Genomic DNA, 27895 nt, shown 5'->3' on the forward strand with positions numbered 1-27895 from the left:
AAGGAGGTTAACAAGGGGAGATGTAGAAAATAGGGCAAAATGGAGATCGTCATGGGGCCCGCAAGGCTCACCCCCTCTAGCAGGGAAAATGGCATTAAAATGCCTGTTGTTGTATATCAACACGTTGTCAACAATTTGGCTCCATGACTATTTGATTCACCAAAGCATAAAGATGGCGGATATATGATTTTCCTGCTTACAATTGTGGGTGGAGTCAGGCTGGCTGTTCAGCCAATGGGTGGAAGGAAGGAAGTCCTTCGATGATGCATACATACATACATAATCCAAAGACAACTGCCTTTCATATATAGAGATAAACTCTTAAAATAAAGAGAGATCCTTATATGGATCCCTTGGGGTCAATGGACCATGGGTTATGAACATACATTTAGATTCTACAGAATCCAGCAGAGACAGATGTGATGATGGGGAGAGCAGTACTCCATTGATCTAAGGGCAACGGCCTTGTAGACTGTGACAGACAGACTGTGTGTAGCTCTGATTTTCCAAGGAAGCATTTAGATTGGTGGAGGATGCGCAGTCTGTGGCTGGCTATGAAGCCTGTCTTTGCTATGTAGTAGACCCAGGCAGGTTCATGGCTGGTGATAAGGCCAAGAAGCTCAAGAAGCCGAATCTCATTTAGTGGATGACCAAGGATAGATAGATAGATGGCTTCGTTTGCCAATCCTCCCAGAGTGATGGGGTGAAACTGAGATTTTTCCAGGATTGAAAGACATTTTACATTTATCAGACCAGTGTCGAATCATTTACATTTCCACATCAGGGGAGAGAGAGAGATTTGCAGCTGATGTCTGCCTAGCCTGCCCGACAGAGGGATGGGGAACTGTACGACACAATGTGGAATCATCTGCAAAAAGAAAGCGAGGGCTTTCCAGAACATCAGATAGGTCATTTATATCGATGAGGAACAAGACTGGGCTCAAAACACTGCCTTGGGGAACTCCGGTCTCCACTGGGAAAGGGAAGAAACGGGTTCCATTGATGGAAACACGTTGTCCGCATAAGTGGAGGAATGTTGAATGATATAAAAAGCTAAACATTGAATGATGTAAAATCTAACCATTGAATGATATACAGTGTAGTGAAATCGTATTCGTACTGAACCCGGGGTGATGCTCGCTGCTCGTTGACACCGCTAGGGGCGTTACTATAAGACCCGCTGCTGCGGACGGTGCTCCGAGACTTCTCCTGTGACACGTTACATCTGGTAGACTCGCTAACGGTACGCCAGCATAGAATATTCAGCTTGCTTGCATTGAATGTTATGAATGATCCCATGTGATGCCACATCGTATACTTATTGCATTTCCTGCATTACAGGATGATGTCATGATCTAAATGGAATTAAACCACAAGTTGGACTAAAGTTGTGTGGACCTGATTGGTTTTCCACAACACTTAATTCCATTTAGATCATGACATCATCCTGTAATGCAGGAAATGCAATAAGTATACGATGTGGCATCACATGGGACCATTCATAACATTCAATGCAAGCAAGCTGAATATTCTATGCTGGCGTACCGTTAGCGAGTCTACCAGATGTAACGTGTCACAGGAGAAGTCTCGGAGCACCGTCCGCAGCAGCGGGTCTTATAGTCACACCCCTAGCGGTGTCAACGAGCAGCGAGCATCACCCCGGGTTCAGTACGAATACGATTTCACTACATTCTCCCCCCCGTCAGAATTATACGGCGGTGCGGCTCGAAGCGAGTGAGCGTCAGCACGAACAGGGTGCGGAACATCAGTCGACCCAACCGTATCGGGCCGGGCGGCGAATTTCTCTGCCAGCACGCGTCCGAAATTCCCCGGGTACGGCATCACGTATCCCTGTGTCCCCGGCGTCGGAGGCGCCATCAGGGTCGGGTGACGAAGGGGGTAACTCCAAGTCGTCGGGACCAGGTAGACCCGGCGAGGGGAGGGTCGGTAGACTTTCGGCGATGGGAGCGTCGGGAGAGGCCATAGTCTCATAGATGGGTTCGATCGGTCCGTCCGATTCCCTACTCAGGTCGGCGACCCCGCAAGGGGCAAGGTGACGGACGGATACAGTAGTCTCACGGCCATCAGCCGTCATCACACGAGCATGCTCAGGATTAGCCTGGAGAATCTGCACTTTGTCCACTAGGGGGTCGTACTTGCTCGCGCGAACCGCCCGTTTAAGGTAGGCCGGCCCGGGCCCAGCGAGCCAACTGGGCAAAGACCGTATACACCCCGTGCTCCTGGGGTGGTGGAAAAGTCGATCGTGGGGAGTTTGGTTGGTTGCCGTACACAGGAGAGCCCTGATCGAGTTCAACGCCGCAGGTAGCGACCAAGCCCATTTATCGAGGCCCCGGCCGAGGGTCCGGAGGTTGAGCATGACGGCCCTCCAGATAATCCCGTTGAAGCGTTCGATCTGACCATTAGCCTGGGGTCTGTACGGCGTGGTGTAACTAGAAGCAATGTTATTTTGGAGCAGATAGCCGCGCACCTCCTGAGACAAGAAGACCGCACCCCGGTCGGTATGGACATAGGCCGGGTACCCGAACATTGAGAACAAGTTCTGTAAGCATCGCATCACCGTGGCAGCAGTCATGTCCGCGCACGTATAAGCAAGGGGGAATCGCGAGTACTCATCGACGATAGTGAGCAGATAGCGAGAGCTGCTCGACACCGGCAATGGGCCCTTGAAATCCATCGCCAAGCGTTCCCACGGCCACGTAGCCTTAACCAGAGAAGATGGCTTCGTTTGCCAATCCTCCCAGAGTGATGGGGTGAAACTGAGATTTTTCCAGGATTGAAAGACATTTTACATTCATCAGACCAGTGTCTAATCATTTACATTTCCACATCAGGGGAGAGAGAGAGATTTGCAGCTGATGTCTGCCTAGCCTGCCCGACAGAGGGATGGGGAACTGTACGACACAATGTGGAATCATCTGCAAAAAGAAAGCGAGGGCTTTCCAGAACATCAGATAGGTCATTTATATCGATGAGGAACAAGACTGGGCTCAAAACACTGCCTTGGGGAACTCCGGTCTCCACTGGGAAAGGGAAGAAACGGGTTCCATTGATGGAAACACGTTGTCCGCATAAATGGAGGAATGTTGAATGATATAAAAAGCTAAACATTGAATGATGTAAAATCTAACCATTGAATGATATACAGTATGAAGTATGAATGTTGAATAGCATAAAAGTATAAACATTGAAAAATATAATAAATATATTGTTATGTGGGAGGGAGGGAGGAAAACCAACTTTCAAAGCACAGAGGGAAATACATCTAAATATGTGCACAAATTGAGGGAAAGAAACCAAGCCTTCTTAAAATAATCTCTGTAGGGGGGAACCATCATGAGAATATGTTAAGATAGCATGGTCTGTGTGCTTGAGTAGGTTAGATTTGCATCTGTACAAGGGACACATCAGGGATAAGTTGTACATAATATATGCACTGGAGAGGCAGTGAGTTGTCATTATAAAGCAGCATTGGGTAGCACACACGACATTGACGTGTAAAACCTTCTATCTACAGGTGAGGCCAGGTGAAGGGCTTTAGGTGAGTGAACACTGACACATAATCGTGCTACAGACTTGGGGAATTCCCCCACTGGCCTTCAGAGGACCATGCACCTAGCAGTGTAGTGCACTGCAGTAAGGCAATGGAAAAACCCCGGCTTAGCGGGAGAATGTGGAGGAATTGTCCCCGGGTGGAGGGATAGCCAATCACAGGACACGCCGCATGCTGGAGGGCGGTCCTTTGTTGATATATGCTACCCACGTGCATGTGTGAACGCTTTTACCCTGCAAACTCCCTCGGCTGTAGAACCTGCTTATCAGGCCCACCATTTGTTGCTTCGGGTCATCGTCGATTCATCTGTCCCTGCTGTAACGAAGCGGCGTGGAGACGCTTGACCACCAGGATTTTCCGTGGCAAACAGATTTAAAAAAACTAGTACAGATACATTCAAAGTACACCACCCTCATGCCAAATAAATAAATAACATCCTCCAGCGTGGCATTGCTGGGGCACCTACGGCACCCGGGGATACTGCCGTGCAGCACAAGATGTACAATGGTTAATTGATTAATTGCGTAATTAAATAAATAAAGGATAATTGTAAATAATTAATTTCTTAATCAATTGGCAAATAATATACCTAAACCACCAGTGTTTCATCCAAAGCTGTAACTTTTTGAAAATTTATTAAATTAGATAATCACCCGCGCGATTAACTTTCAAATTATTAACTTTCAAAAATTAATCAAAAACTAAATAATTAATCGATTAATTTGATTCAACAATAAATCAAAAATACCCTTTATAGCCAAATCACTTGGTCATTGTCATGTCTAAATAACGATTCCTACCTCAAAAGGTGCCCGAGATATTGCCCAGATGAGAAAGAAAATAAATAAGTGATTAATGAAGAGAACAAATGAATAATAATGGTAAGATAATTGAATTATTAATCAATTGGCTAATATAATACCAAAACCACCACCGTTTAATCCGAATCTGTAACTTTTTCAAATTATTAATTAACCAAGTCATTAATCGAATAATTAAATAATTACTCGATAAATCAATAAATCAAAAATACCCTTTACAGCCAAATCACTTGGTCATTATCATGTCCAAATATCAGCTTCCCAACTCAAAAGGTGCCTGAGATATTGCCCAGATGAGAAGAACAAATTTTTTTAGCGGGGTTTTAGTTTTATTCTGTAGTAAGCTTGTGACTTTCCCTCCCCTTATTCGTTGTCTCATGTGTCAGATCTGTCTTGAGTTTTGTTGTTTCGACTCCCCGTGTCATTTATTTTTAATAAAGCATTATTTATAAAAAGTGTGTTCCCACCTTTCAATTTCCACATATGGTGAATGATATAAAAATCGAAACGTTGAATGATAAAAAAAATAAAAATCTAAATGTTCAATGATGGAAACGTGCAAATCAATCAAAATGCCTTTATTTGCGATGCAAACCTTATCCGTGAACCCACCAACCTCCCACCACTTACACAGTTCAAAGGTGAAGCACCCAGAAGCCAGTAAAAAATTAGGAGAATTAGAATGTCGGAGAGGGAAAGTTTTATTCGGCCGAGGTCGAGCAAAGCGAGGTCGAGGCCATTTACTCCTGAGACATTAAACACCCTGCAACCCATGCCTGCAGAAAATAAACTTTTTGGAATGCCGGCCGCATTTTCCATTCACCCATCATGTAACTTTGTTCATACATTCTCCATGGGTAGGTGCTCCTATATTGAAAGTTTGTCAATCGCTCAAGCAGTTGTGGAGAAAACGAATTAAAAAAGCAAATAAAGGTGTACAAGTGATGGTGGAAAAAAGGAGAGGGCCTCGGCCGATGTTCCACAACATGGTCAAGGATGGTTGAGAACGCCTATTACTTAATAGTAATGATTATAATAAATTGGATAAGAAGAAGCAAACTCTGTCTTTGAACAAAATATTCACTGGTTTCAAAATAACCGGATCGATATTTACTTGAAATACAGTTTAAAACAATCCATTTTTTTGGAGAAAATTCTACCAATAGAGTATTGTATGCCACTCCTTTCCTATGCCATCTCCAGACGTTGCATGACGTCATCGCCGGGCACTGAAGGGGGCCTGGCAAAGACCCGTGCTGAAATGGAGTACTCAGTTTTCACTCCGGTTTCTTGTTTGTTTGCTTGTCCGGGCGATATATCAGCTATCATTTGAGCTAGGAAGCTGAAATTTAGGCACAATCGTGAGTAAGTGCTTTGGCAAAAATAGAATTTTTTGGTTTTTTGATTAATCAATTAATTGATGTTACGTAATTATTATCGATTAAGTACATATTTATTTCCTTTGCCATCTGGGCAATATCTCAGGCACCTTTTGAGTGAGGAAGCTGATATTTGGACACCATAGTAACCAAGTGATGTGGACATGAAGGATATTTTTGATTAATCAATATATCGATTAATTATTCATTCATAAATCAATTCTTTAATTTTTGATTCATTCATTTAATTTTCAAAACGTTACAGCTTCGGATGAAACACTGGTGCTGGTGCAATGGTATTAGCCAATTGATTAAGAAATTATTTTATGATTACTATTCATTGATTTTAATTACGCAATTAATCAATCAGTTAGTTATTGTACACATCTCCCTCCCAATACCGTCTCGATGTGCTGCATGGCGGTATTGCCGGGCGCAAAGTTAATTTATTTGGCATGGGGCGGTGTACTTTGAATGTATCTGTACTTGTCTATCGCATATGTAGGCCATCATGCATCTCCACCACTTGAGAGCAGGGGTCATCATAAGTAGACTGCGCTAAGACCTTTGGGTTGTGAGACAAAGGGTCTACCTAAAGGAAGGTTAAATATATCCTTGGTGAACACAAGACTTGAATGGCCTGGTTTGTTTGAACAATTTTGCAGTTTCATCCCTCTTTCCCCCTTCCTTCCCAATGTCCTCCTCATGTCCCTGCATAATGATGGAATCTACATTCAGAGTACTGGCAGGTGTTCAACCTGCCTCACATTGGGCATGTCAGGGCAGCTAAACAGATGGATCATTCCATCTGCAGATATGCAATAAGTTTTGTAAATGGGTCATGCCTCTGCTTTGCAACATCACCTGCTGTTGTACCTTGGCTGGTGCATCATGCAGGTGAGACAGGACACCTTATGTCGGTTCATCTTCATGCAATGGATCTTTTGACAGTAGAGATTGAATTATAGCAAGTCACAGCCAATTGTTCAACCATTGTAGTAACAATTTAAAACACAGTAATACACATACGTTAAGGAAAGGTGAGAAAAGGGCCACCTATTAATTATGTATGCAAACATGACTCAGACATGTGATGCACATGTTGATTATAACGACCTCTTTCCTTCTACGCCAACTCTTGCTGACATAATATATAGATATCCCATGATATGTATGTTATAAATTATAATAGAGTAAAACATGTACTTTATGTAATGTAAATGTAGATTTTCAAGAACATCAACATGTATCCTTTAAACTATATAGTACATAGTGATAAAGTAGAGTAATAGGAAACAGTACATTTTCAAGGTGGTTTGTGTGACCACTTCGACCACCAATATGATTCGAATGACAGTTTGATGTAAACGGAAGTATTAATACATGCAATAATAATTTCTGAATTTGTGTATGTAATTGTGAGGCATGTGCACTCACTCTGAGGTTAAAAAGGTGTTGCGAAACCAACTTTCGAAACAGAGAGGGCATCATGTAAAGCATTATATGTGTGCAGATGGAAGGAGAGTCGATGAAGAACCACAAAAGCACAGCTGAGCGGGTAAAGTGCAGGAAGAGAGAGGATTCTGCTAAACCACATGAATGGGGACACATGGAAATAGATCGGATATGGTCATGGCACATTGCCAGCAAATAAGGGCTGGATAGTTGGTTGCTCTGCTTGGTTCAAGTCACTCTGTCATGAGGATAAAATTCGATGGAATTAAGTGAAAAGTGGAAATTCAAATCAACAACGTCTCGTGACCAGCCCGAGCTGATCGGGTGCAGCTGATAAATGAGTAAAAGTTGGGGAAAAAAGTTAAAAGTTAGGGCGTGCGGATATAGAATTTTATATATTTTTTGAGGGTGAAAAACAGAGGTGCGGTTAATACACCGAAAATTACGTATTTCTGATAAGTTAACTATGATTTGTATAATTTATTTAAAAGATTTGTGCATTGACATTGATTTGTATACATTACTAGTTAATCAAAAGTGTGTATGAGGTTACAAAATACTCCAAAGTTAATGTTACTGAAAATGCGTGATATATACCAGGCTTGAGTGGAAATCAAGTTGGAAACTTTTTTTAGAATAAATTTATTGCAGTTGTTCTATTATAATGTAAACAATAGAAAGTGAAGTAGTGCTGAGTTAGTGATGCTTTTGTGAGATCACCTGCACTGTCACTGAATGTGCAGTAAAATGGCCCACAGCTACTCACACAAGGAGCTACAGTTAGCTGATTAAAACAAGTGATTGTTTGTTTTAAGGTGACAGATCGACACGAAATATAATTTATTAAATAAAATACCAGAGAGTTCATAAAACACAATACCCCACACAATGCTCAGGTACAGTAAATACAGACGACAGTGTTTTACTTCAATTTTAATAAGGTTTTAATACTTGCCAAAATCGAAGATTTTTTCAAGTAAATTGGTTGGTCTTGTGCATTATTCTGTTTGTCTGTATGTATGTCAGTCGCCTACAGGTCACAATTTTCAACCGATCTTCACGAAACTGCAGGTTGTAGAGGTCGTCACAATTGAAAAGCCTATTGATTTTGATGTCAAAGGTGAAAGGTCATCTGGAGGTATAACTTCTAAAATCGCCATTTTAAATCCGATTGACTCAATTGGATGAAAATTTATTATTGTTGAAGTTTGACCTAAAGTTGGCCTTTGACCTCAAACATAGTTGGTTTCCCAATTCAGTGAGGCACTATGCAAATGCTATTAAATTTTCAAGTCAATTGGATGAAAATTGACAGTTATTCAGATTGAAAATTTAACAGCATTTGCATAGTGCCTCACTGAATTGGGAAACCAACTATGTTTGAGGTCAAAGGCCAACTTTAGGTCAAACTTCCAAAATCATCAATTTTCATCTAAAAATCATCACTTTTCATCCTATTTACCTGAGCTTTGATCAAGATCGTCAATTTTGATCTGGATGAAATGGCCAATTTGCTGAATCAATTGCAACCTTTTTTGGGGTGGGGGAGGGAGAGTGGATTTTGCAAGTATCGTGCTCTGCATGACGTCTTCTTGTTACTTGCAAAATCGAAGATTTTTCAAGTATATTGGTTGCGTTTGTGGTTCTGTCTGTCTGTTTGTTACTTGCCGGAAAAGATTCCAGCAAGCATGTTGATCGGTTGGTTTGTCTGTTTGTCTGTGCGCAGCACTACGTCTACACCGTTGCACATAGAATCGCCAAACTTTACACACATATTTGTCTTGCCCTGGAATAGTGCCCAATTGATGACGTCATCGGTCACGTGGTTCGGCCGCCATCTTGGAAAAACCGAAAATCTTTGCACCTCTATCTCCAAAAGTGCTGAATAGAAAAAATTGAGACATGGCTCATTGTAAAGAACTCTCCATGGGAAATAAAATATGTTAATGATGATGTCATAGGTGCATCCATTATGACATCATAATTCAACAAGCACAAAACTTAATCCGATCAAGATGAAATTTGAGCACCATCAAGGAATAAATTAGTTTAGAAAACAAATAATGATGACGTCATCGGTCACGTGGTTCGGCCGCCATATTTGTCCAAAATGGCCGACAAAAAAACAGTATATTCCGGCAAGTCCTCGGTCGGTCTCTGACCGATTTTTCACCTGTTTGTTTGTCTGTCACCGGCCTACAGGTCACAATTCTAAACCGATCGTCACGAAACTTCACCAAGTTGTATAGGTCGTCCCAATTGAGAAGCCTATTGTTTTTGGGGTCAAAAGGTCAACATAGGCCAAATGTCACCAACTTTGCAAAATTTCTAAAATCCTCAATTTTCATCTGATTGAATTGAAATTTGAAGAGGACTTGCATATCTGGTCACTGAATTCAACCACCAAGTATATTTGAGGTCAACATAGGCCAAAAGGTCAACATAGGCCAAATTTCTAAAATCCTCAATTTTCATCCGATTGACTTGAAATTTGAAGAGGATTGACATATATGGTCACTGAATTCAACCACCAACTATTTTTGGGGTCAACATAGGCCAAGTTTTTAAAATCCTCAATTTAAATCCCATTGACTTGAAAATTGAACAGCATTTGCACATTGCCTCACGAAATAGGGAAACCAACTATTTTTGAGGTAAAAAGGTCAAAGGTCAACTCAAGGTCAACCTTACAAAATCATCATTTTTCATCTGAAAAATTGTCACTTTTCTTCCTGTTGACCCGAGCTTTGCTCAAGATTGTCAATTTAAATCTTGATGAAATGGACAATTTGCCGTATCAATGGAATTTTTTTTTGGGGGGGGGGGGGGGGGGAAGGGAGAGTGGATTTTGCAAGTATCGTGCTTCCGCATGACGTCTTCTTGTTTGTTTGTCTGTCTGTATGTCAGTCGCCTACAGGTCACAATTTTCAACCAATCTTCACAAAACTTCACCAAATGGTAGAGTTTGTCATAAGCAAGAAGCCTATTGTTTTTGGGGTCAAAAGGCCAATATGTCAACATAGGCCAAAAGTCATAAAAATTGTCATATTTCTAAAATGCTCAATTTTCATCGGATTGACTTGATATTTGAAGAGGATTTGCATATCTGGTCACTGAATTCAAGCACCAATTATATTTTAGGTCAAGATAGGCCAAATTTCTAAAATCCTCAATTTTCATCGGATTGACTTGGAATTTAAAGAGGATTTGCATATCTGGACACTGAATTCAAACACCAAGTATTTTTGGAGGTCAACATAGGCCAACAACTTATCTTAGGGATTTCGCAAGTATCGTGCTATGCACGACATATTTCTTATTTTAATGATTGTTAAAAAAACTCCAAAAGTTTAGTGCTATTGAAGTAGTCCAGAAGCATTACAGAATACCACCCTTGTACACCACCCTATTGAATCTTAATTTAAATTGAAGTACCGTAAAACGGGAGGTAATATGACAGGTGATTTGTGTATTACAGTCTTCAAGCAGATAATCAAATATAAATAAAATATAGATTGTAAAAGGCATATCAATAAATTAATTCTGGGTTTTACCACCATTTTCCACCGCGTCTATTGCATCACCCGATCTAACACGTTACATTCGTTATAAGTGCTTGTTGTTTGTGTCCTTTATGACGTCCTTAAAAACAGTAAATATCCAGTTTGGAATGATTTTCAATTTCGTTTGACTGCCAGACTGGGAGACAGAGTAGATTGTTCATATCTCACACTCCTCTCTGCGCATGAACGATCAGTACGAATTCAGAGCCAAAGTACGGTAAAGAAACACTCGTCTTTGTATTCATGCTCCAATTTCTGTTCAAAATAAAACATTAATGTTAAGTAAACTGTTCGTCGATGACAAACTGACAATGATCTACTATATAAGAGAATTGGTCTGTGTGTCTTGTGTGTGGCCATTTTTCTCAGAGATGGCTGAACGGATCTTCATCAAACTTTCAGAGGTTCATCAGTGAATGACCGCGAGTGTTTTAGGCAAAAAAAAAATTTGAAAAAAAAAGTTTGTTTTTGGGATTTTTTTATTTAAAAAAAATCACTATAGTGCCTAAGCCTTTTTGATTAATGACAGTTATATACAAGTACACGTTCACATTCCATAAATAAATAAATAATAATAAAAAACAAACCTTTAGAGGCCATTTTTCCCCACAAAGTTCACATAAATAAATACAAAACAATTACCAGACACGAACACAAATAATCAAACGATACCAGCAGCGGTCAAAGTTGGTGGTAAGGTTTCTTCTTCTTCCTGAACCTAATCAAACTTAACTCAGAAATCTGATCAATGGTACATTCACCAGCATGTATGCAATGAAAAGGTAAAATGATGATTTGACATTTGTGATGGATTCTGATTTGGATGCAATATTACTTTTCCATTATATTTGCCCTCATTTCAAATATGTCAATGATTGTTTTTCTCTTGAGCAACGCCGGGTACTCCAGCTATAAACGCTTACTTGGGGTACAAATAAAAATACAACTTTGTCTGGGTGGTAACATAGGCTATGTGGCCGCAGCCTCATGCAGGGTGTGGGGGACCGGGGGAAGGGCGTAAATTATTTATGTAAATGTACACCGTGTAGCGCCACCTGGTGTTGGTGGCAGGTTTGCAATTTCCTTTTTTACCCGGGCAATACCGAGGTTGAAGCACTCTTTGCAAGGGTAATTTTTTCCTCCTTCCCTTCCTCTCCTTCCCCAAAATGGAGGGGCCTGTCAAAACCACCCCCCCCCCCCCCACAATATGTATTATTTTCGTGTTCGGGGGGGGGGGGGGGGATTAAGATCCCCTGGGGACGAATAGCCGATCAGCTTACCTCTGAGGTGGCCAACAATGGCGGACCTTCTTTATACGCGCTAGGAGTAATGGAGGGCAACAAAGCTCTTACCTGCACAGAGCGTCCTCGACCCACGATAATCAATTCAAACCGACACGGAATTAAAATGCAATAGCCAGTGGTGCCTGGACCTCGTTCGTTCTTGCCCTCACGCCTTCCTTCACCCTCGTCCCTCTCTCCTTTCTGACCCGGACGTGGGGTGCATCGCAGTTCTGTGCCGAATCCGGGAGGACATTGCACGGCTGAGGAGGCGTGTTGCATGGCGCAAGGGGCCTTGTTCCCGCTGACCGGAGCCGCGTCAGACGACCACGTTCGGAGCTGGACAATCCCTGACATACTCCAGATAGAGCTAAGCCAGCACCAACACACACCCAACGCGTTTTCTTTCATATATGTCCATTTGTCCATGTTCAAAGTCTGTATGTAGGAGCGCTCATTAGGGGATTTTACTTACCGGCGCGTTTCATTGTTCTCGGGGTCCGGCAATAAAGCAGTGTTTATTTTTGTACATAAATTCCGTTTTTGGTTTGCTTTATTAATTTGCAGGGTTGAAGACTGCACGTGGATCGCGTCAGGTAAAGCTCCCGCTTCTTCTTCTTCCCTTTTCTTTTCCCGTGCTTGTCGAGTGAAATCCGTATTTGATCGTTGCCTCAAAGTAAACTCGATTGGTCAGCCGTGGGTGCTCTGTCTTAATAGAGCCATCCACAGTTTGTGTATTTGAATAACAGATCGATTCAGTGGTAAACACAAGGGACATGCTGTGTAATGTACGAGTAATCTGTAAGGTGAGCTGCGCATGGTTTAATGTATATAATCATAACAATACATATAATATAATAACATAACATGTTTAATATTGTTACGAATTTGGTGGAGCAAAATGTAGAGCAGAGTAGATCTGAGTAGATAACATGCTTCGAGATGTCGCGATAAGGAACACTTCCTGTAATAAGTCCATGTTTAGGCATTTTGTCGGTTAAGGTGTATAATTGTGAATCTACCAGGAGATTCGAGTGTTAAGTAGTTAGGGATTAAAGATAACCCCCTGTGAGTCCAACCTGGTCATCAAACCTTTGTCCATGATGGCACTGCAAACTACATAAACATTAGTTAGGACCTTTAGTAAAACACTAAATGACGCCCTTCCCCCTGACATGACTTAGGAAGAAATCGGGCTGGAACACCGCCACAATTGGCCGCCATAATTTACACCTCCGCGAGGCCTACCCACCTCGCATAGCACGTGCTATGACCGAGGAACAGGAGTGGGGAGAGTTGGAGCGACGCAGTGGGCGTGCCCCTGGACGAGCCGGCGAGTCGTGGGAGGCTCTGATTGGCTGAGTGCGCCAATGTGACATCATCGGGCAGAGACATTATCGAGGGTCGGACGCCATTTTCGAGAGTTCTGCAGTTCGGATGAGCCTGGAGAGGTGAGAGCAGAGCCCCGACCTGAGTAGAGAGTTCACTTCAGTTGAGCCGGAGGAGTTGAGTTGAGTGGAGTTGATACGAGTGCAGTTCGGAGGTGCGCTGAACCAAGTTGAGTTGAGTTGAGAGTGAGCACCGGACGCCTTGGCAAGCAGTTGGATTCCTGGCAGCGCAGTTCAGAGACCCCGACCCGAGTTGGGCTGAGGTGTAGCCTGGGTGGAGCTTGCTGTCCTGCTGTGGGACCTCGTGGTGTTTGGAGACTGGTGCACGGATCTCGCGGTGCTTCGGAGCTTGGAGCGGGACCTCGGGTGCAGCGACGAGGGTGTTGGCTCGGGCCTAGCGGGGCGTGCGAGGCGGACGGAGGATTCGTCCAGGCCGGGTGTTACGGATTCGTAACTTCCGTTATTGTGGTTTTCACCCCCTTGCCGTAGTTCTGATGTTATGTACTATTATTATCTTCAAAAGGTTTATTATTCAGGAACGGTTATCTAAAGTTAAACGGTTAACGTAAAATGATACAGGAAACTGACCCGGAAGGAAAAGGCGGTGAAGAAGAAGGCGTAAAAAGACATTTGAAAAACGAGGGATTCGGAAAAGCGCGGGACCTAGCGTGGTCGAGCGTACATGGCGAGGGAACATTGAGTCCTTGAAAGGAATCTCGGGCGATCGGTGTTATCGCTGGAATTGTGGAAAAGCCTGCGAAGCCAGGTACAGGCGTGAGGTTCCGGAGAATCTTCGCCGCGAGGCCGCGGCTCGAGTGAGAGCCGTCCGCCATTTCGCCCCGCGTTCATCGGAAAGGGTTTTTGTCGCGTCGGCTGGGCTTATCCTCCGGCGGTTTGCCGGGGACGGCTGTGCAATACAGCAGCATCTGAAAATTGCCCTGCGGTTCGCTGATTGAACGGTGCAGGTGCACGTCTGGATCGCGTCTTTGGGAGTTCCCGTTACACCGCCCGTTTGCTGTTAGTGTGGATCACGTGACAGTCCACGCCTTGCCTACACCTCCTTACTCGCCACCGTCCCGTCGCCTCATCTCCGTGGAGTTACAGAGACATTGAGAAGGGCCCGGTTTCAGTCCCTGGGGGGGTCCCGTGAGTTTGAGCTAGGTTACCCTCTTAAGATCTTGATTGAATGGTTGATTGCCACAATTATTGTATGGTTCTTCTTGTGTGCTTTTAATATATTATTTGTTCATTGACAACCATGGGTGTGGTTTCATTATTGATTTGATTGTTTCATTTAATGGTTTCATGGATGGTTTCATTAGTGATTGATTTCGACACGGAATAACATCTATATCTTTCTGCCGGGGTTCCTCTCGGGGTTCGGAGGCTACCGAGACCAGGAGATTGCAGAGGACCCCGTAACACCGGGAAGACGACGACGAGACAGATAAACCGCATCCGCGTACATTTTGACACAAAAGACGTGTTTCTTTGTTAATTCATAATCCCCCGTTTTGTATTTGAGGTCTGGAGTGCGGGATCCCGATTTAAAATAGTTCATTACCGGCGCGTGCTTTTTCACTGTCCTTGCTTTTTTTTACATTTAATAAATCGTTGTATTATTTTCTGTATATACCTGAACACAGTTTCCTGTTTGATTTTAATAGATAAGGCTGCGGCTGCGGGGCTCTTGCCGTTTCCCTCCATTCCGCACGCTTTGGTTTTGGAATCCGCTATTGAGTTATCGCCTCGGGAGTTAGCCTCGTAATCGGCCTCCGCAACTCTGATGTTAATCGCAGTTGCGCGACAATATATTATATGATAACAATATATAGAATGAACAATGAGAATTATGAATACATGATATTTTGTACCCTCGAACGCCGTGGTTCTTAACCTGGGTTCAACCGAACCCCAGGGGTTCAGTGAGCCAGTCTCAGGGGTTCGGTGGAGGTCCTCCGAAACGCATTGCAATTTGTTTTTTTTTGTTTTGTGTCAATTTTGAATCTATGTGTAATTACGCTTATTATGAATATTATTATTATTTTGCTATGTATGTTACGAACGAATGGAAATGTTATTTGTAATTGTATTCCCATCCCATTCATGGTTTGTCTGGTCTGTGTTTAAGATAAGTTGTTTCACACTGACTGCAGTAAGTTGAATCAATGAGCAACTTGCTAATTATTCTGTTGATGGTGCTTACTTGCTTACTGGATTTTGGACTTTGCAGGTGTTCGGAAATTCCAGTGAATAGCCTCGATTAGCTTGCCATGTGCCGTGCGTCATTTGTCGCGCCTTACTTTGGAGTTACTGATTAATTGAAAAGTAAGTTGGAAATGTTTGTGGATATGCAGGGCGGGTTCAGAGTTATATTAAAGTCAAAAGTGGATGGTGATTATAGAATATGATTGAATTACTCAGAAAATTAGGTGGAGGTGATATAACTCCTTTGGTCGCAATTCAAAACTAACAATTCACAGTTTTCTATGTAATATTATAATGGGATTTGAGGTGACAAAGAGTTGAGTAGATAATAAATCCCGTCATCGTATCTATAAGTTATGTTTTCTTCGTTAAAATTTCTCGGTTTTCAAAGGGGTACTGATTATATTTAAGCATGTTCCTTTTTTTATTTTTGTCATATTATTATTTGCCCGAACTCAATTAAGATGAGTTTGTTACTTCTTTTTTTTTTTTTGCAGTATGTCGAGCAAAAAAAGAAAGTTGTCGGAGGATTACGTGCGGTACAGGTTCACGTGTTTGACGGAACGGGACGGAAGTCAGTGTCCTCAATGCATGCTTTGCAATGTCAAGTTGAGCAACTCCAGCCTAGCACCAGCAAAACTACGGGAACACTTCAAAAAACTGCATGGCGGGGGGCAGTACAAAGACGCAACGCTGGATGAATTCAAATTGAAGAGAGTCCGATTTGACGCAAGTGCTACCTTGCCCACTCTCGGCTTTGTTCCAATTGACAAACCGATCCTCACCGCGTCGTATGAAGTTGCATACCTGATCGCAAAGCAGGGCAAACCGCACACCATTGACGAGACACTCATCAAACCGGCCGCGTTGAAGATGGCCAACATCATGCTGGGAAAAGCTGCTGAAAACAAGTCGTCTCTCGTTCCACTCTCAAATGACACCATCAGATGCAGAAGCGACGACATGAGCGACGACATCCTCGCCCAGGTAGTTGCAGATTTAGTCGCGAGCCCGACGAAATTCAGCCTTCAACTCGACGAGACCACCAACGTTTCGAATTTGAGCCAGCTCATCTTATTTGTGCGTTATGTCAAAGGAGACAAGATCAAGGAAGACTTTCTGTTCTGCAAGCCTCTCACAACAACGACGAAGACAGCTGACGTGAAGAAGCTTGTGGACGACTTCTTCAGAAGCAACGGCCTCTCGTGGAACATGGTGTCTGCAGTTTGCTCGGACGGAGCTCCAGCCATGCTGGGATGCAACTCCAGTTTTGGAGCGCTGGTGAAGGCCGATGCACCACACATCATCGTCACACACTGCGTCCTGCACAGACACGCGCTGGCATCAAAAACCCTGCCTCCAAAACTGGCCAATGTTCTGAAAATCGTCGTTGAAACTGTGAATTACGTGCGAAGCCATGCTCTGAATCATCGCATCTTCAAAGAGCTGTGCAACGAAATCGGCTCTGAATTCGAAGTCCTTCTCTACCACTCTAACGTTCGATGGTTATCACGAGGGAAGGTAGTGAGCCGTGTTTTTGCCTTGCATGTAGAATTAGCCCTGTTTTTGCGAGAACACAAGCATTGCCATGCAATGCACTTCGAAGAGTCAGAGTTCATCCTCGCCTTGGCGTACTTGGCTGACATCTTCGATGCACTCAATCATCTCAATTGCCAGATGCAGGGCGGTGGAGTGAATGTCATCAAATCTGAAGAAAAGCTGAGCGCTTTCCAAAAGAAGTTACCGTTGTGGAGGTGGCGAACAGAGAACGACAACTTAGCGAACTTTTCGCTACTGGACAAGTGCGTGAGCGGGATCGAAGATGAGTCTGAAGTTGGAGGCACTGCTGTACCGGGGGAGCTGAAGCAAGCGATTGCCATGCACTTGGATGAGCTGGGAAAGTCATTCGACGGCGACTTCCCCCACCAAGAGCAATACCCAGCATGGGTGCGGCAGCCGTTTACTTTCGACGTTGCAACGGCAGATGTCAACGACCAATACCTCGACGACCTCATCGAACTTCAGCAGAGCCAGACTCAACAACAACTCTTCGGCACAACAACGCTCTCAACGTTTTGGTGCCGCCAAATGGAAGGGTATCCTCACATCACTAAAATTGCCCTTGAGATCCTCACGCCGTTTGTTTTAACGTATCTCTGCGAGCATGCGTTTTCGAAACTGGTGGACATTAAAACAAATAAAAGGAGCAGGCTTGCATGCGAAAATGATTTGAGGGTGGCCCTTGCCAAAACAAAACCACACATTTCCCAGATCGCCTCCCAAAAAGAAGAACAGAAAACGCATTAAGATGCAATTCTTCTTAATTTTTTTGTCAAATTTGAGGGGTTCCGCGAGTGTTCGGTGGGTTTCATTCGGGTTCGGCACCTTTAAAAAGGTTAAGAACCACTGCTCTAACGAGATAGGTAAACATTTATCGGTGAAGTTTCAGGTGTTGTAGAATTAGAACAATTTAGTTATGACATCTTTTAAATGTTAATACAATACTTCAGGAATAGCTGTAACTGTTCAATAAATTATTAGATTATGAAGAACAGGTTTACGAAAAAATTGTGTGTACGTGTGTGTTTATGTGTACCTGACATGTTTTACGAGTTGTTCAAAAAAAGAAAGTGTTGCAAAAGGAAAGTTATGGGGTGAAGCTCAAAAAACATACATATGGTTTATATATTATTATTTTGCAGAATAAAAACTTTCAGGGTTGTTTTCTCAAAATTTGTTTCTTTATGACATCTAAATTCAACAATACCATACATCCCAATTTCTGAGAATAAATTGATCTAATTATATTTAAAGTGTACTGTTTACATATACAACTAGAACGGTACTCAGTGGAGAGCATACCTACGCCTGGTTGGCCATATCACTCAATGGTGAATAATCACTTTAAAAATTATACTAGCTGGATCCGGATATTCACCAAAATTGAAACGATTCTTCCTCGTCAAACACACAACCTGTCCAACAAGTTTCGTCTAAATCCATCCATAACTTTTTGAGATGTCCTGCTATGTATCGTTTTTGGCCCGATCTCCCAATGGTGAAGAATCACTTGAAAATTAAATAATTCTCATCTCTGAATCCATATTCAGATCTTCATCAAAATCGAATCGAATTGTCCTCGCCAGACCCCCAACCGTTCCACCAACCTTCGTCCAAATCCGTCCATAACTTTTTGAGATGTCCTGTTATGTATCGTTTTTGGCCCCATCTCCCAATGGTGAAAAATCACTTCAAAAATTATAGTTGTCGCATCCGAATCCGGATCTTCACCAAAATCTAATAATTGAGTCCTCGTCACATATGCTACATCTCTGCGAAATTTCATCCGAACCCGTCCACAACTTTTTAAGATATTTTGTTCACAAACGGACAAACACACAAACAAACAGAGACAGACAGGGGTGAAAACATAACCTCCATCCACTTTTGGTGGCGGAGGTAATAATAAGTGTGTGTGTGTGTGTGTGTGTGTGTGTGTGTGTGTGTGTGTGTGTGTGTGTGTGTGTGTGTGTGTGTGTGTGTCAGTGTGAGTGTAAGTGTGAGTGTAAGTGTGTGTGCGTGTGTGTGTCTCCTCAATAACCTTAAAACCATGAAACCTAGCAGCCCGAAACTTTGCATGCATACGAAGGGAATTCCAAAGGAGTGCATGAAAACTGGGTGTTTGGTAAATTTAAATACCCCTTTTGAAGATAATTAACAGCTTGCCTTCTTGAAAGGCTTTTTCCTTGGTTAGCCGAACATTACATCGCAGGGGCCTGAGCCACAATTTTGTTTCGGCTGATTCAAACATGCCTTGCCTTGGAAACACGATCTACTCTCACGGACTAATTAAAGCGTATAATCAAAATCTGCCTTCACATTTAAGAATTGGAGCTGGCAGACTAAATAAGTGTGAAAATCTGGAGTGAAATCTGAAAATATTAAGAAATCCCAGATTCTTATAACTGAGCGTATTCACCAAGCATTCGATTGTTCACCCACCAACAGGGAACATGAGCTGTGTATAGACCCTTTGCCTGCATCAGTTGGAGTGTGTTTCCTGGGAAGATTGAGGTAAGTGCTGTGTTTGTATCATCGATGCTGTTTAAGTAATCGCATGTCGGAAATGGCACTAATGATATGTCTGGTCATACTAAAACTGCCTGGAAACGTCCGGAGACACCTTTATATTTTCCAAGCAAATTAACACTTTTTAGCAGTTTACATTTTGAAACTTGGCTCAGGTTAAGAGATTCTCGAGCTTATCACATTTTAGTTGTAATTAAATAAAGGCACAAACACTGCCCAGAGACAAGAGTTGTATGGGGGCAAAAGGGGAGGGAGGTTGGGAATAGGCAAGTATGATGGGAGCGGAAGGCAGTGCTATTAATTAATTAAGTGAGGGGAGGGGAAGACAGCAAGCATGGCTATATTTTTATTACAACTAAAATGTGCCTTTATTTAATTAAAACGTTATTTCGTAAAGTGCCTTTATTACTGCCTTGGAGAGTTCCAGTTCCATGATAGTGGGTACATGGGGTGATAGACCCTCGCATTATGAAATGACATAAAATTAAAAAGAATAAGAAGATCCCTCCTTCTCTATATTCAGCGAAGCGATGGGTGGACCATTTCGTTGGAATGCTCACTCGCCAAGTGCCGCAACCTCGTGTTTCTCTTTAACCTGTGGTGAGTCATCCCGATTTCCTAGCATTCCTGATGTCCCTACTTCCACAATATCGACAAGATAAGAGGAGACAAAGATGTCAAGTTTGACGTCAATATTAAATTGAAGTAAAAGCGGGAAGGGACGGGGAGATCAATATGGCGATCTTGTGCTGATGTTGCAGAGAACATGTGGAGTGATTTTTATGGAGAACACGTGGAGTGATTTTTATGGAGAACACGTGGAGTGATTTTTATGGAGAACACGTGGAGTGATTTTTATGGAGAACATGTGGAGTGGTTTTTATGGAGAACACGTGGAGTGGTTGTTATCTAAATGGTCAAGCTTTAAAGGGTCACGGATTAGTCCAATCACAGTCATTTTCTCCACTCGAGGGAAATAAAGACTTCGTCGCAGCTTCCATGGTGACGGAAGCCCCGGGGGATTAGGATTGTTGGCGGTTTTGAGGATTGTTGGAGGCTGAGAGTTTAAGCTTGGGTTTTTTGAATAAACGATCTCCGTTTGCTTCGTGTACATTTCGCACTGACAAACACACGGAGCACCATGGACGCATATGTAGGCCCGGGCCGGAGCCTGGACGCAGGCCTCAAACTCGCAAAGTGCAACCAAGCCGCGCACCCCGAGGTCAAAGGTCAGCGGTGGTTCTGCCATTTTAAAGAATTCCCGGTTCACAAATGTGTTCTAATCTTCCAGCGGAAGCGAGTCCAGGGCTGGGACGATGGGCGGAACAAGGTTGGACCCGATCACCCGGTTCCCGAAGATTTCGAACTCTCGGAGTCAGGTCCGCTCCCTCAAGACCAAAACTACCCTTTTGATGTGAGTCCGAGCGGCTGTACCACGGCTGGTGCTAAACGAGGGTCCCACCCGCAGTCTCTGGACACCATGATCCCCAAACAAGGAGGTGAGCGCTCTACTCTCTTCAGCTCCTTCACCCACAAGGCGCCGTGTGTTCAGATTTGTTTTATCAGGGATGAAGCCACTTGGCGATCACTCAACAAGCTTCGATCTCTCCAAGCTCCCATGGCAATACCGCAGCTCAGTTCTCTGTGGGGACATCCCTGGAGTTAGGAAGGCAAAATAAATTGGAGAATAGATTAGGATTAGTAAAGCAACAGGACAAATTAACTACAAATTCAAGAGAGAATTGAAAAATGTTTTCAGTGGCAACAAAGCAATGAATCCCCATGCCACGGCAGGATGGTACGCACACTCGCTCAAAGCCATCAATTCCTCTCTTGCTTACCCCACCTTCCTAGCTCTGCCCCATCCTCGCCTCTCTCTTCCCTCCCCCTCCTCTCCCTACGACCCTCCTCGCACCCCTCCCTCTCGGAGTATACAGTATAGCGACATGTGGTGAGGCGACACTCACCCACCCTTCCCCTTCTCTTTTTTTTTTCCTCTCTCTCTCTCTCTCTCTCCCTCCCTCTCCCTCTCCCTTTTCTTTCTCCCACATTTTCCTTCACCCTTTTCTCTCTCCCACCCCTCTCTCTCTGCCTCCCTCTCCTGTCCCATTAGTATTCCCATCAGTCTGGAGGGGGAAGAGGTGGTTAGAGGGAGGGGGAAGAGGTGGTTAGAGGGAGGAGGGAGGAGGAGGTGGTGGGATGAGGCAGGTAAAAGGGTGAGAGGAGGGACACTGCGTTGTCCAGCAATGCCGGGTACCTTTGCTAGTAAACAATATTTTAAGAAAGCCATTTGTGAAATAATAATAATAATAATAATAATAATAATAAAAACTGCAGGCAGTGATGATCCGGGGACCATGCCGCTCCATCATGCCATGTCACGTGACCTATGACGTCATAATTAGGATATGCATCCGATCAAGTGCCATACTATAAGTGGTCAAAGTTTCAACTCAATTGATCGAAAATTTAAGGCAGGGATGCATTTTAAACGTTTTCATAAAATCCAATATGGCCGACAGGTCACATGACCTATGGCGTCCTATTTATGATATGCATCCAATCTCATGACGTACTACAAGTGGTCAAAGTTTCAACTCAATTGATCGAAAAATGAAGGCAGGGATGAATTTTAAACGTTTTCATAAAATCCAATATGGACGCCAGGTTACATGAACTATGACATCATAATTAGGATGTGCATCCAATCACATGGCGTACTACAAGTGGTCAAAGTTTCAACTCAATTGATGGAAAAATTGAAGGCAGGGATGCATTTTAAACGTTTTCATAAAATCCAATATGGCCGACAGGTCACATGATCTATGACGTCATATTTATGATATGCATACAATCACATGGCGTACTATAAGTGTTCAAAGTTTCAACTCAATCGACCGAAAAATGAATGCAGGGATGCATTCTAAACGTTTTCATAAAATCCAATATGGCCGCCAGGTCACATGACCTATGATGTCATAGTTATGATATTCATCCAGTCAAGTGCCACACTATAAGTGGTCAAAGTTTCATCTCAATCGATCGAAAAATGAAGGCAAGGATGCATTTTAAAGGTTTTCAAAAAATCCAATATGGCCGCCATGTCACGTGACCTATGACGTCATTATTAGGATGTGCATCCAATCAAGTGACATACTATAATTGGTCAAGGTATCAAGTTCATCTGACCAGCGGTTTGGCCTGTAGGTCGATACAAAGTTCATGGCATCACAATATTAATTAAATTTTAAAAATGCGGAGTCAGCACTTTTTTAATTGGCGCGCCGTAGACTAATTAAGCAAAAAATTAATAATCGGAGGAAAGAGCGTTCTTCCCCTTGGGGTGTACTATATGTGTGCCAAGTTTCAACTCAATAGGTTGAAAAATGAAGGAGATAGATTTTTAAGATTTTCACTAAATCCAATATGGCCGCCACATAACGTGACCTATGACGTCATACTTAGGATATGCATCAAGCCATATGGTATCCCATACATGGTCAAAGTTTCAAATTCCTACGATGAAAGGTGTGACCTGTAGGTCACCAACAAATTTTCATGGAATCAGAATAAAATCAGGCTTGATCTCTGATCATCAATTTGGTTTCAGACCAGGTCACTCTACTCTGGACATGCTGCTTCTGCTTTCTCAACAATGGATGGAGGTCCTCAACGCCACACAGGAAATTAGAGCTGTCTCCCTTGACATTTCACGTGCCTTCGATACGGTCTGGCACCCTGCTCTGCTCACCAAACTCTCCTCCTTTGGTATCCATGGAAATCTCCACGCATGGCTGGCAGACTTCCTCTCTGGTCGTAGTCAACGTGTGGCCCTGAATGGGTTTCTCTCATCTCCTCTTCCTGTTCAAGCTGGAGTTCCCCAAGGTAGTGTTCTGGGGCCTGTGCTTTTTCTGGTCTTCATCAATGATCTCTCTGACTCTCTTGAAAATCCTCTCTATCTCTTTGCTGACGACTCAACTCTCTGTCGCTCCATTCCTCATCCCTCAGATTGGCAGTCTGCAGCCTCCTCACTCTCTGCAGACCTGGACAAAATCACAGACTGGGCAAACAAATGGAACATGTCTTTCAATCCTGATAAATCTCACACTCTTACGATGTCTCTCCGAAAAGACCGACTGGCCAACCCTCCCATCCACTTTCTGAATAATCCTCTCCAAGAAGTTCTGTCACTCAAGCTTTTGGGTCTCACTATCTGCCATGATCTTTCCTGGGAAAACCACATTTCAAATCTGGCCTCCAAAGCCAGTCGCCGACTGGGCATCCTCCGTCGTGCGAAGTCCTTCCTTGGCACACCTGAGCTCCTCACCACATACAAGGGTTTCATCCGCAGCTCTATGGAATACTGCTCTCCCCTCTGGTCTGGTGCTCCTGCCTCACACCTAGCTCGTCTTCACGCTGTTGAAACCAAAGCGTTCAGAATCATTGGAATCTCCCGCGATGAAGCTAACTCCAAGGGCCTTTCACTCACTCACCGCAGGCAGGTTGGTGGTCTTTCCGTCTTCTACCGACTCCTCTCTGGCCTTGCCCCCCAGCTCTCTCTGGGCTCTGTCCCCCAAATATTCCTACAGGTCGCACAAGATCTGCCTGCAACCCTCTTATGGTTAAACTGCCAAAATCAAGACTTTCTGCTCACCTTCACTCCTTCATTCCTCTTTTCTCCCACCTCTGGAACAAACTCCCTCACTCTCTTCAATCCCACTCCACGCTCCAGGTCTTTAAAACAGCTGTTCACCACCATCTCTTATCCTCCCCCATCCAAAACCTTGATCTTTTCTACCCCCGCTAATTTCGGTCCCCTTGTGTTTTATACCTCTCCCCTCCCCCCCCCCCTTTCCCACGCCTCCTCCCCCCAAGCCCTCTCCCTCCCACACTTCTCCCTGCTCTCAAATGTTGTGGTTGTGTGCTTCCCCTTCTCTCCCCATCTTGTCTTCCGCTCCCTCTTTTTGTATATTTTGTTTGTCTGGTTGATTTGTTTGTGAAATAAATGTTAGCTCTTTCAAGAGCCTCGATTCAGTATACAAAAATAATAATAATAATAATAATAATAACAATCCGAGCGATTTCAAAAGGGTACCTATGGTCCCCTAATAATGCAATATTTTGCAAAATCCACTGACACTTGTAGAAATGTAAGTAAAATAAATACATCTGGTCTAACATGTATGGTCTAATGTTAGCAGCTTTGAGGAGTTGCTGTTGATGAGATTAGAGTATTCGGATGTCATGTTCACAGACTGTGGGGATATCAACCGTGAGCATCACTCTGCTCGAGCTTACCCAAACATTGTCACCCTCGTTCATCCCCCAGGACTTGAGAAATAAACCCTTTTTTGCATGGAATACCATGTTATTATGTTACATAATGAAGATAATCATTCAAATGTCACTGTAACAATTGATCAGATGGTTATTTTTAAAGGCAAGGTCTTTCTTTTGCTCTTTGCCTCTCGTGAGCCTGTCTACATCTCTATTGCGTAGTCCTTTAAAAATTGAAAGCTATATATGTAAATGTTACCTCGTATATAATCCTCTTCTGTTCTTTGCAAACCCAGTCTTATTCACTTGACACTTGCCGAGCTACATACGTCATAGAAGATAAAAAATATAAGGTTTAGATTTGATGAATTAACTTAATATGTCGACATTGTCATGCTTTTATCTGTATTTCAGAGAAATATGTAGATCCAATGATGTACGTGATGGCTCAAAACTATCACCTGCTTGATATATCAAGGCTGTATTCATATTTAGTACCTGCATAATGTTAGGCCCTTGCACGCCATGAGATGATTTACGAGGTGCTCGACCAATGCACAGAGGCAGAGCACCGTGGAATCTGCTTTGTAAACCCGCCTGTGAAGAGACCTCTGGGGGTGCTTACCTGCGCTACCGCGGCAGGTGCAGCCTGAGCGAGTTCGCGCTCCGCGTGTTACGAGGAACTTCTGGATTCCGGCGGTCATGCGAAAGTGCGTGTACATCTACCTTTGCGTGCACCTTAGCAAACAGGCTCCTCAAATTGTTCCTCACCTCACTCTCCCCATGAGTATTTGAAAATCAACAAATGGAACTACCATCTTCCGCCCCCCCCCCCTCCCACACCCACCCCAACCCCTCTCTCCAAAAAAATGATATAGTCCCAAGGAACATCTACAGGTGGAAGAGTCTGAAAGAGTAATGCTCTCTTTTGATTCCTCAATATTTAGGCGATTAATGGTCTCACTAACTGCGCTTCAGCAAATGTGTTTTTCTTCTCTCCGAGCATATAAAGCCAAGATGAAAATTACATCCCGATATTTTACAAGGTGCACCCAGTGGATTTCTCTTCGATGACGGTTTCTTTGCTCTCATGGCGCACAAACAACTACGTGACGAACAATTGCACTCACAAACGATGTAGTTGCAGATGTAGATTTTTGGTGGGACAGTCATTTTTATTGTTATTTTAAACCTTACTAAATATTTAACTTTCAAAACGACATATGAATGCTATACAAGGCCTTTTGCACTGCGCTGTGCTTATACGGACTCAGTTCTGCTCTCCAGGCACTTTTAACCTGCCGTTTCTAGCGCAAAATCAGAAATTGTCTTTTTAACATTTTTTTTAGCAATTCGATGAAAGATTGGCAATTCCAAAATGGTTAACCATAATTGCTCTGTTCCTGAATGCAAATCAGACTCACAGAAACATACGACATACGAAAAATATCCATGAACGAGAGGGGTCAAATTTGTACCATTTCCTGTTAGTACAAGTGAGCGGCAGTAGTTATAAAACACACACAAAACACACACACACACACACACACACACACACACACACACACACACACACACACACACACACACACACACACACACACACACACACACACACACACACACACACACACACACACAGTTTAACACACACTATTACACATAACATACAACAGTGTGTGCATATTTAACATACACAGTTTAACTTTAATAACACACACACCAACAGTGTTTGCAGCCTTACTGATAGAAAGTCACTCCTGCCTTTGTTCGTCCTCGTTCGGCACGATTTGTGCACCCATCGGCAGCACACGACAACATTTTGCCTTAAAGTAGTGTCACACACTCACACACAAACACACACACACACACACACACACACACACACACACACACACACACACACACACACACACACACACACACACACACACACACCTTGTATAGCGAGATGCGTATATCTATCACCATCACCGGCACCAATCTCGTATAGCGAGATGCATTTTACCTGACAAAGTCAAACAAAAATAATGCCTCAGGTGACATTGTTGGCGGAGGAATAAAAAACTAACACCAGAATGAGAACCCCAGCCTCACTTAAATAAATGCATATATGCACTTAGTTATAAAATCGCACGATACGGTAAATTTTGTCAGATTTCACGCCAGATTTGGACATTATATAGCCTACAGCATCCAATCCTCATATCCGTATCCAGATTTTGATGACATGCTTCAATTGTGAAATGATAATCGATTGTGTTTCCAAGGCAAGGCACGTTTGAGTAGGCTGAAACAAGATGGCGGCTTAAGAACCCAGCGAGGTGCAGTGGGCTGACCAAGATGGCGGGTCGCCATACTGGGACACCACCACATCGGTTTTTTTTCTTCTTATGAGCACCTCATTAATCATCTTCAAAAAGGATGTCATAACACACCCAAACACCCAGTTTTCATCCTTGCAATCTGTTGGAGGTCCAGGTGTATGCAAAGTTTGGGGCCGCTAGGTTTCATGGTTTTGGAGTTATGGACACAGACGGCCGGTCGGACACTGCCTTTTATTATTATCGATTTAACATCTTCAGCAAAACCTTTCACAAGAATGGTGTCAAAATCGACCTTCAAAACTATACGCAAGTCTGCCTTTTCCCATTATAAGCATTGATAATCGCAAGAGACCTCAAGACCATCCGTATTTGTCACCACATTGAAAAAAGGATGTCGCTGCCATAGAGTAGGTTCAGCGGAGAGAAACTTGGATTGACTCCGGGGCTAGTTAGACTAAGCCATGAGGAGTGGCAGAAGGAGACAGGATGTGATTACGGGAGGACCAGATAGACATGTTTACCAACATGGAGGGTGAC

Source organism: Myxine glutinosa, chromosome 2 (genome assembly GCF_964187855.1).
Source record: "Myxine glutinosa chromosome 2, kmMyxGlut1.1, whole genome shotgun sequence".
In the NCBI taxonomy this organism is placed as follows: Eukaryota; Metazoa; Chordata; class Myxini; order Myxiniformes; family Myxinidae; genus Myxine; species Myxine glutinosa.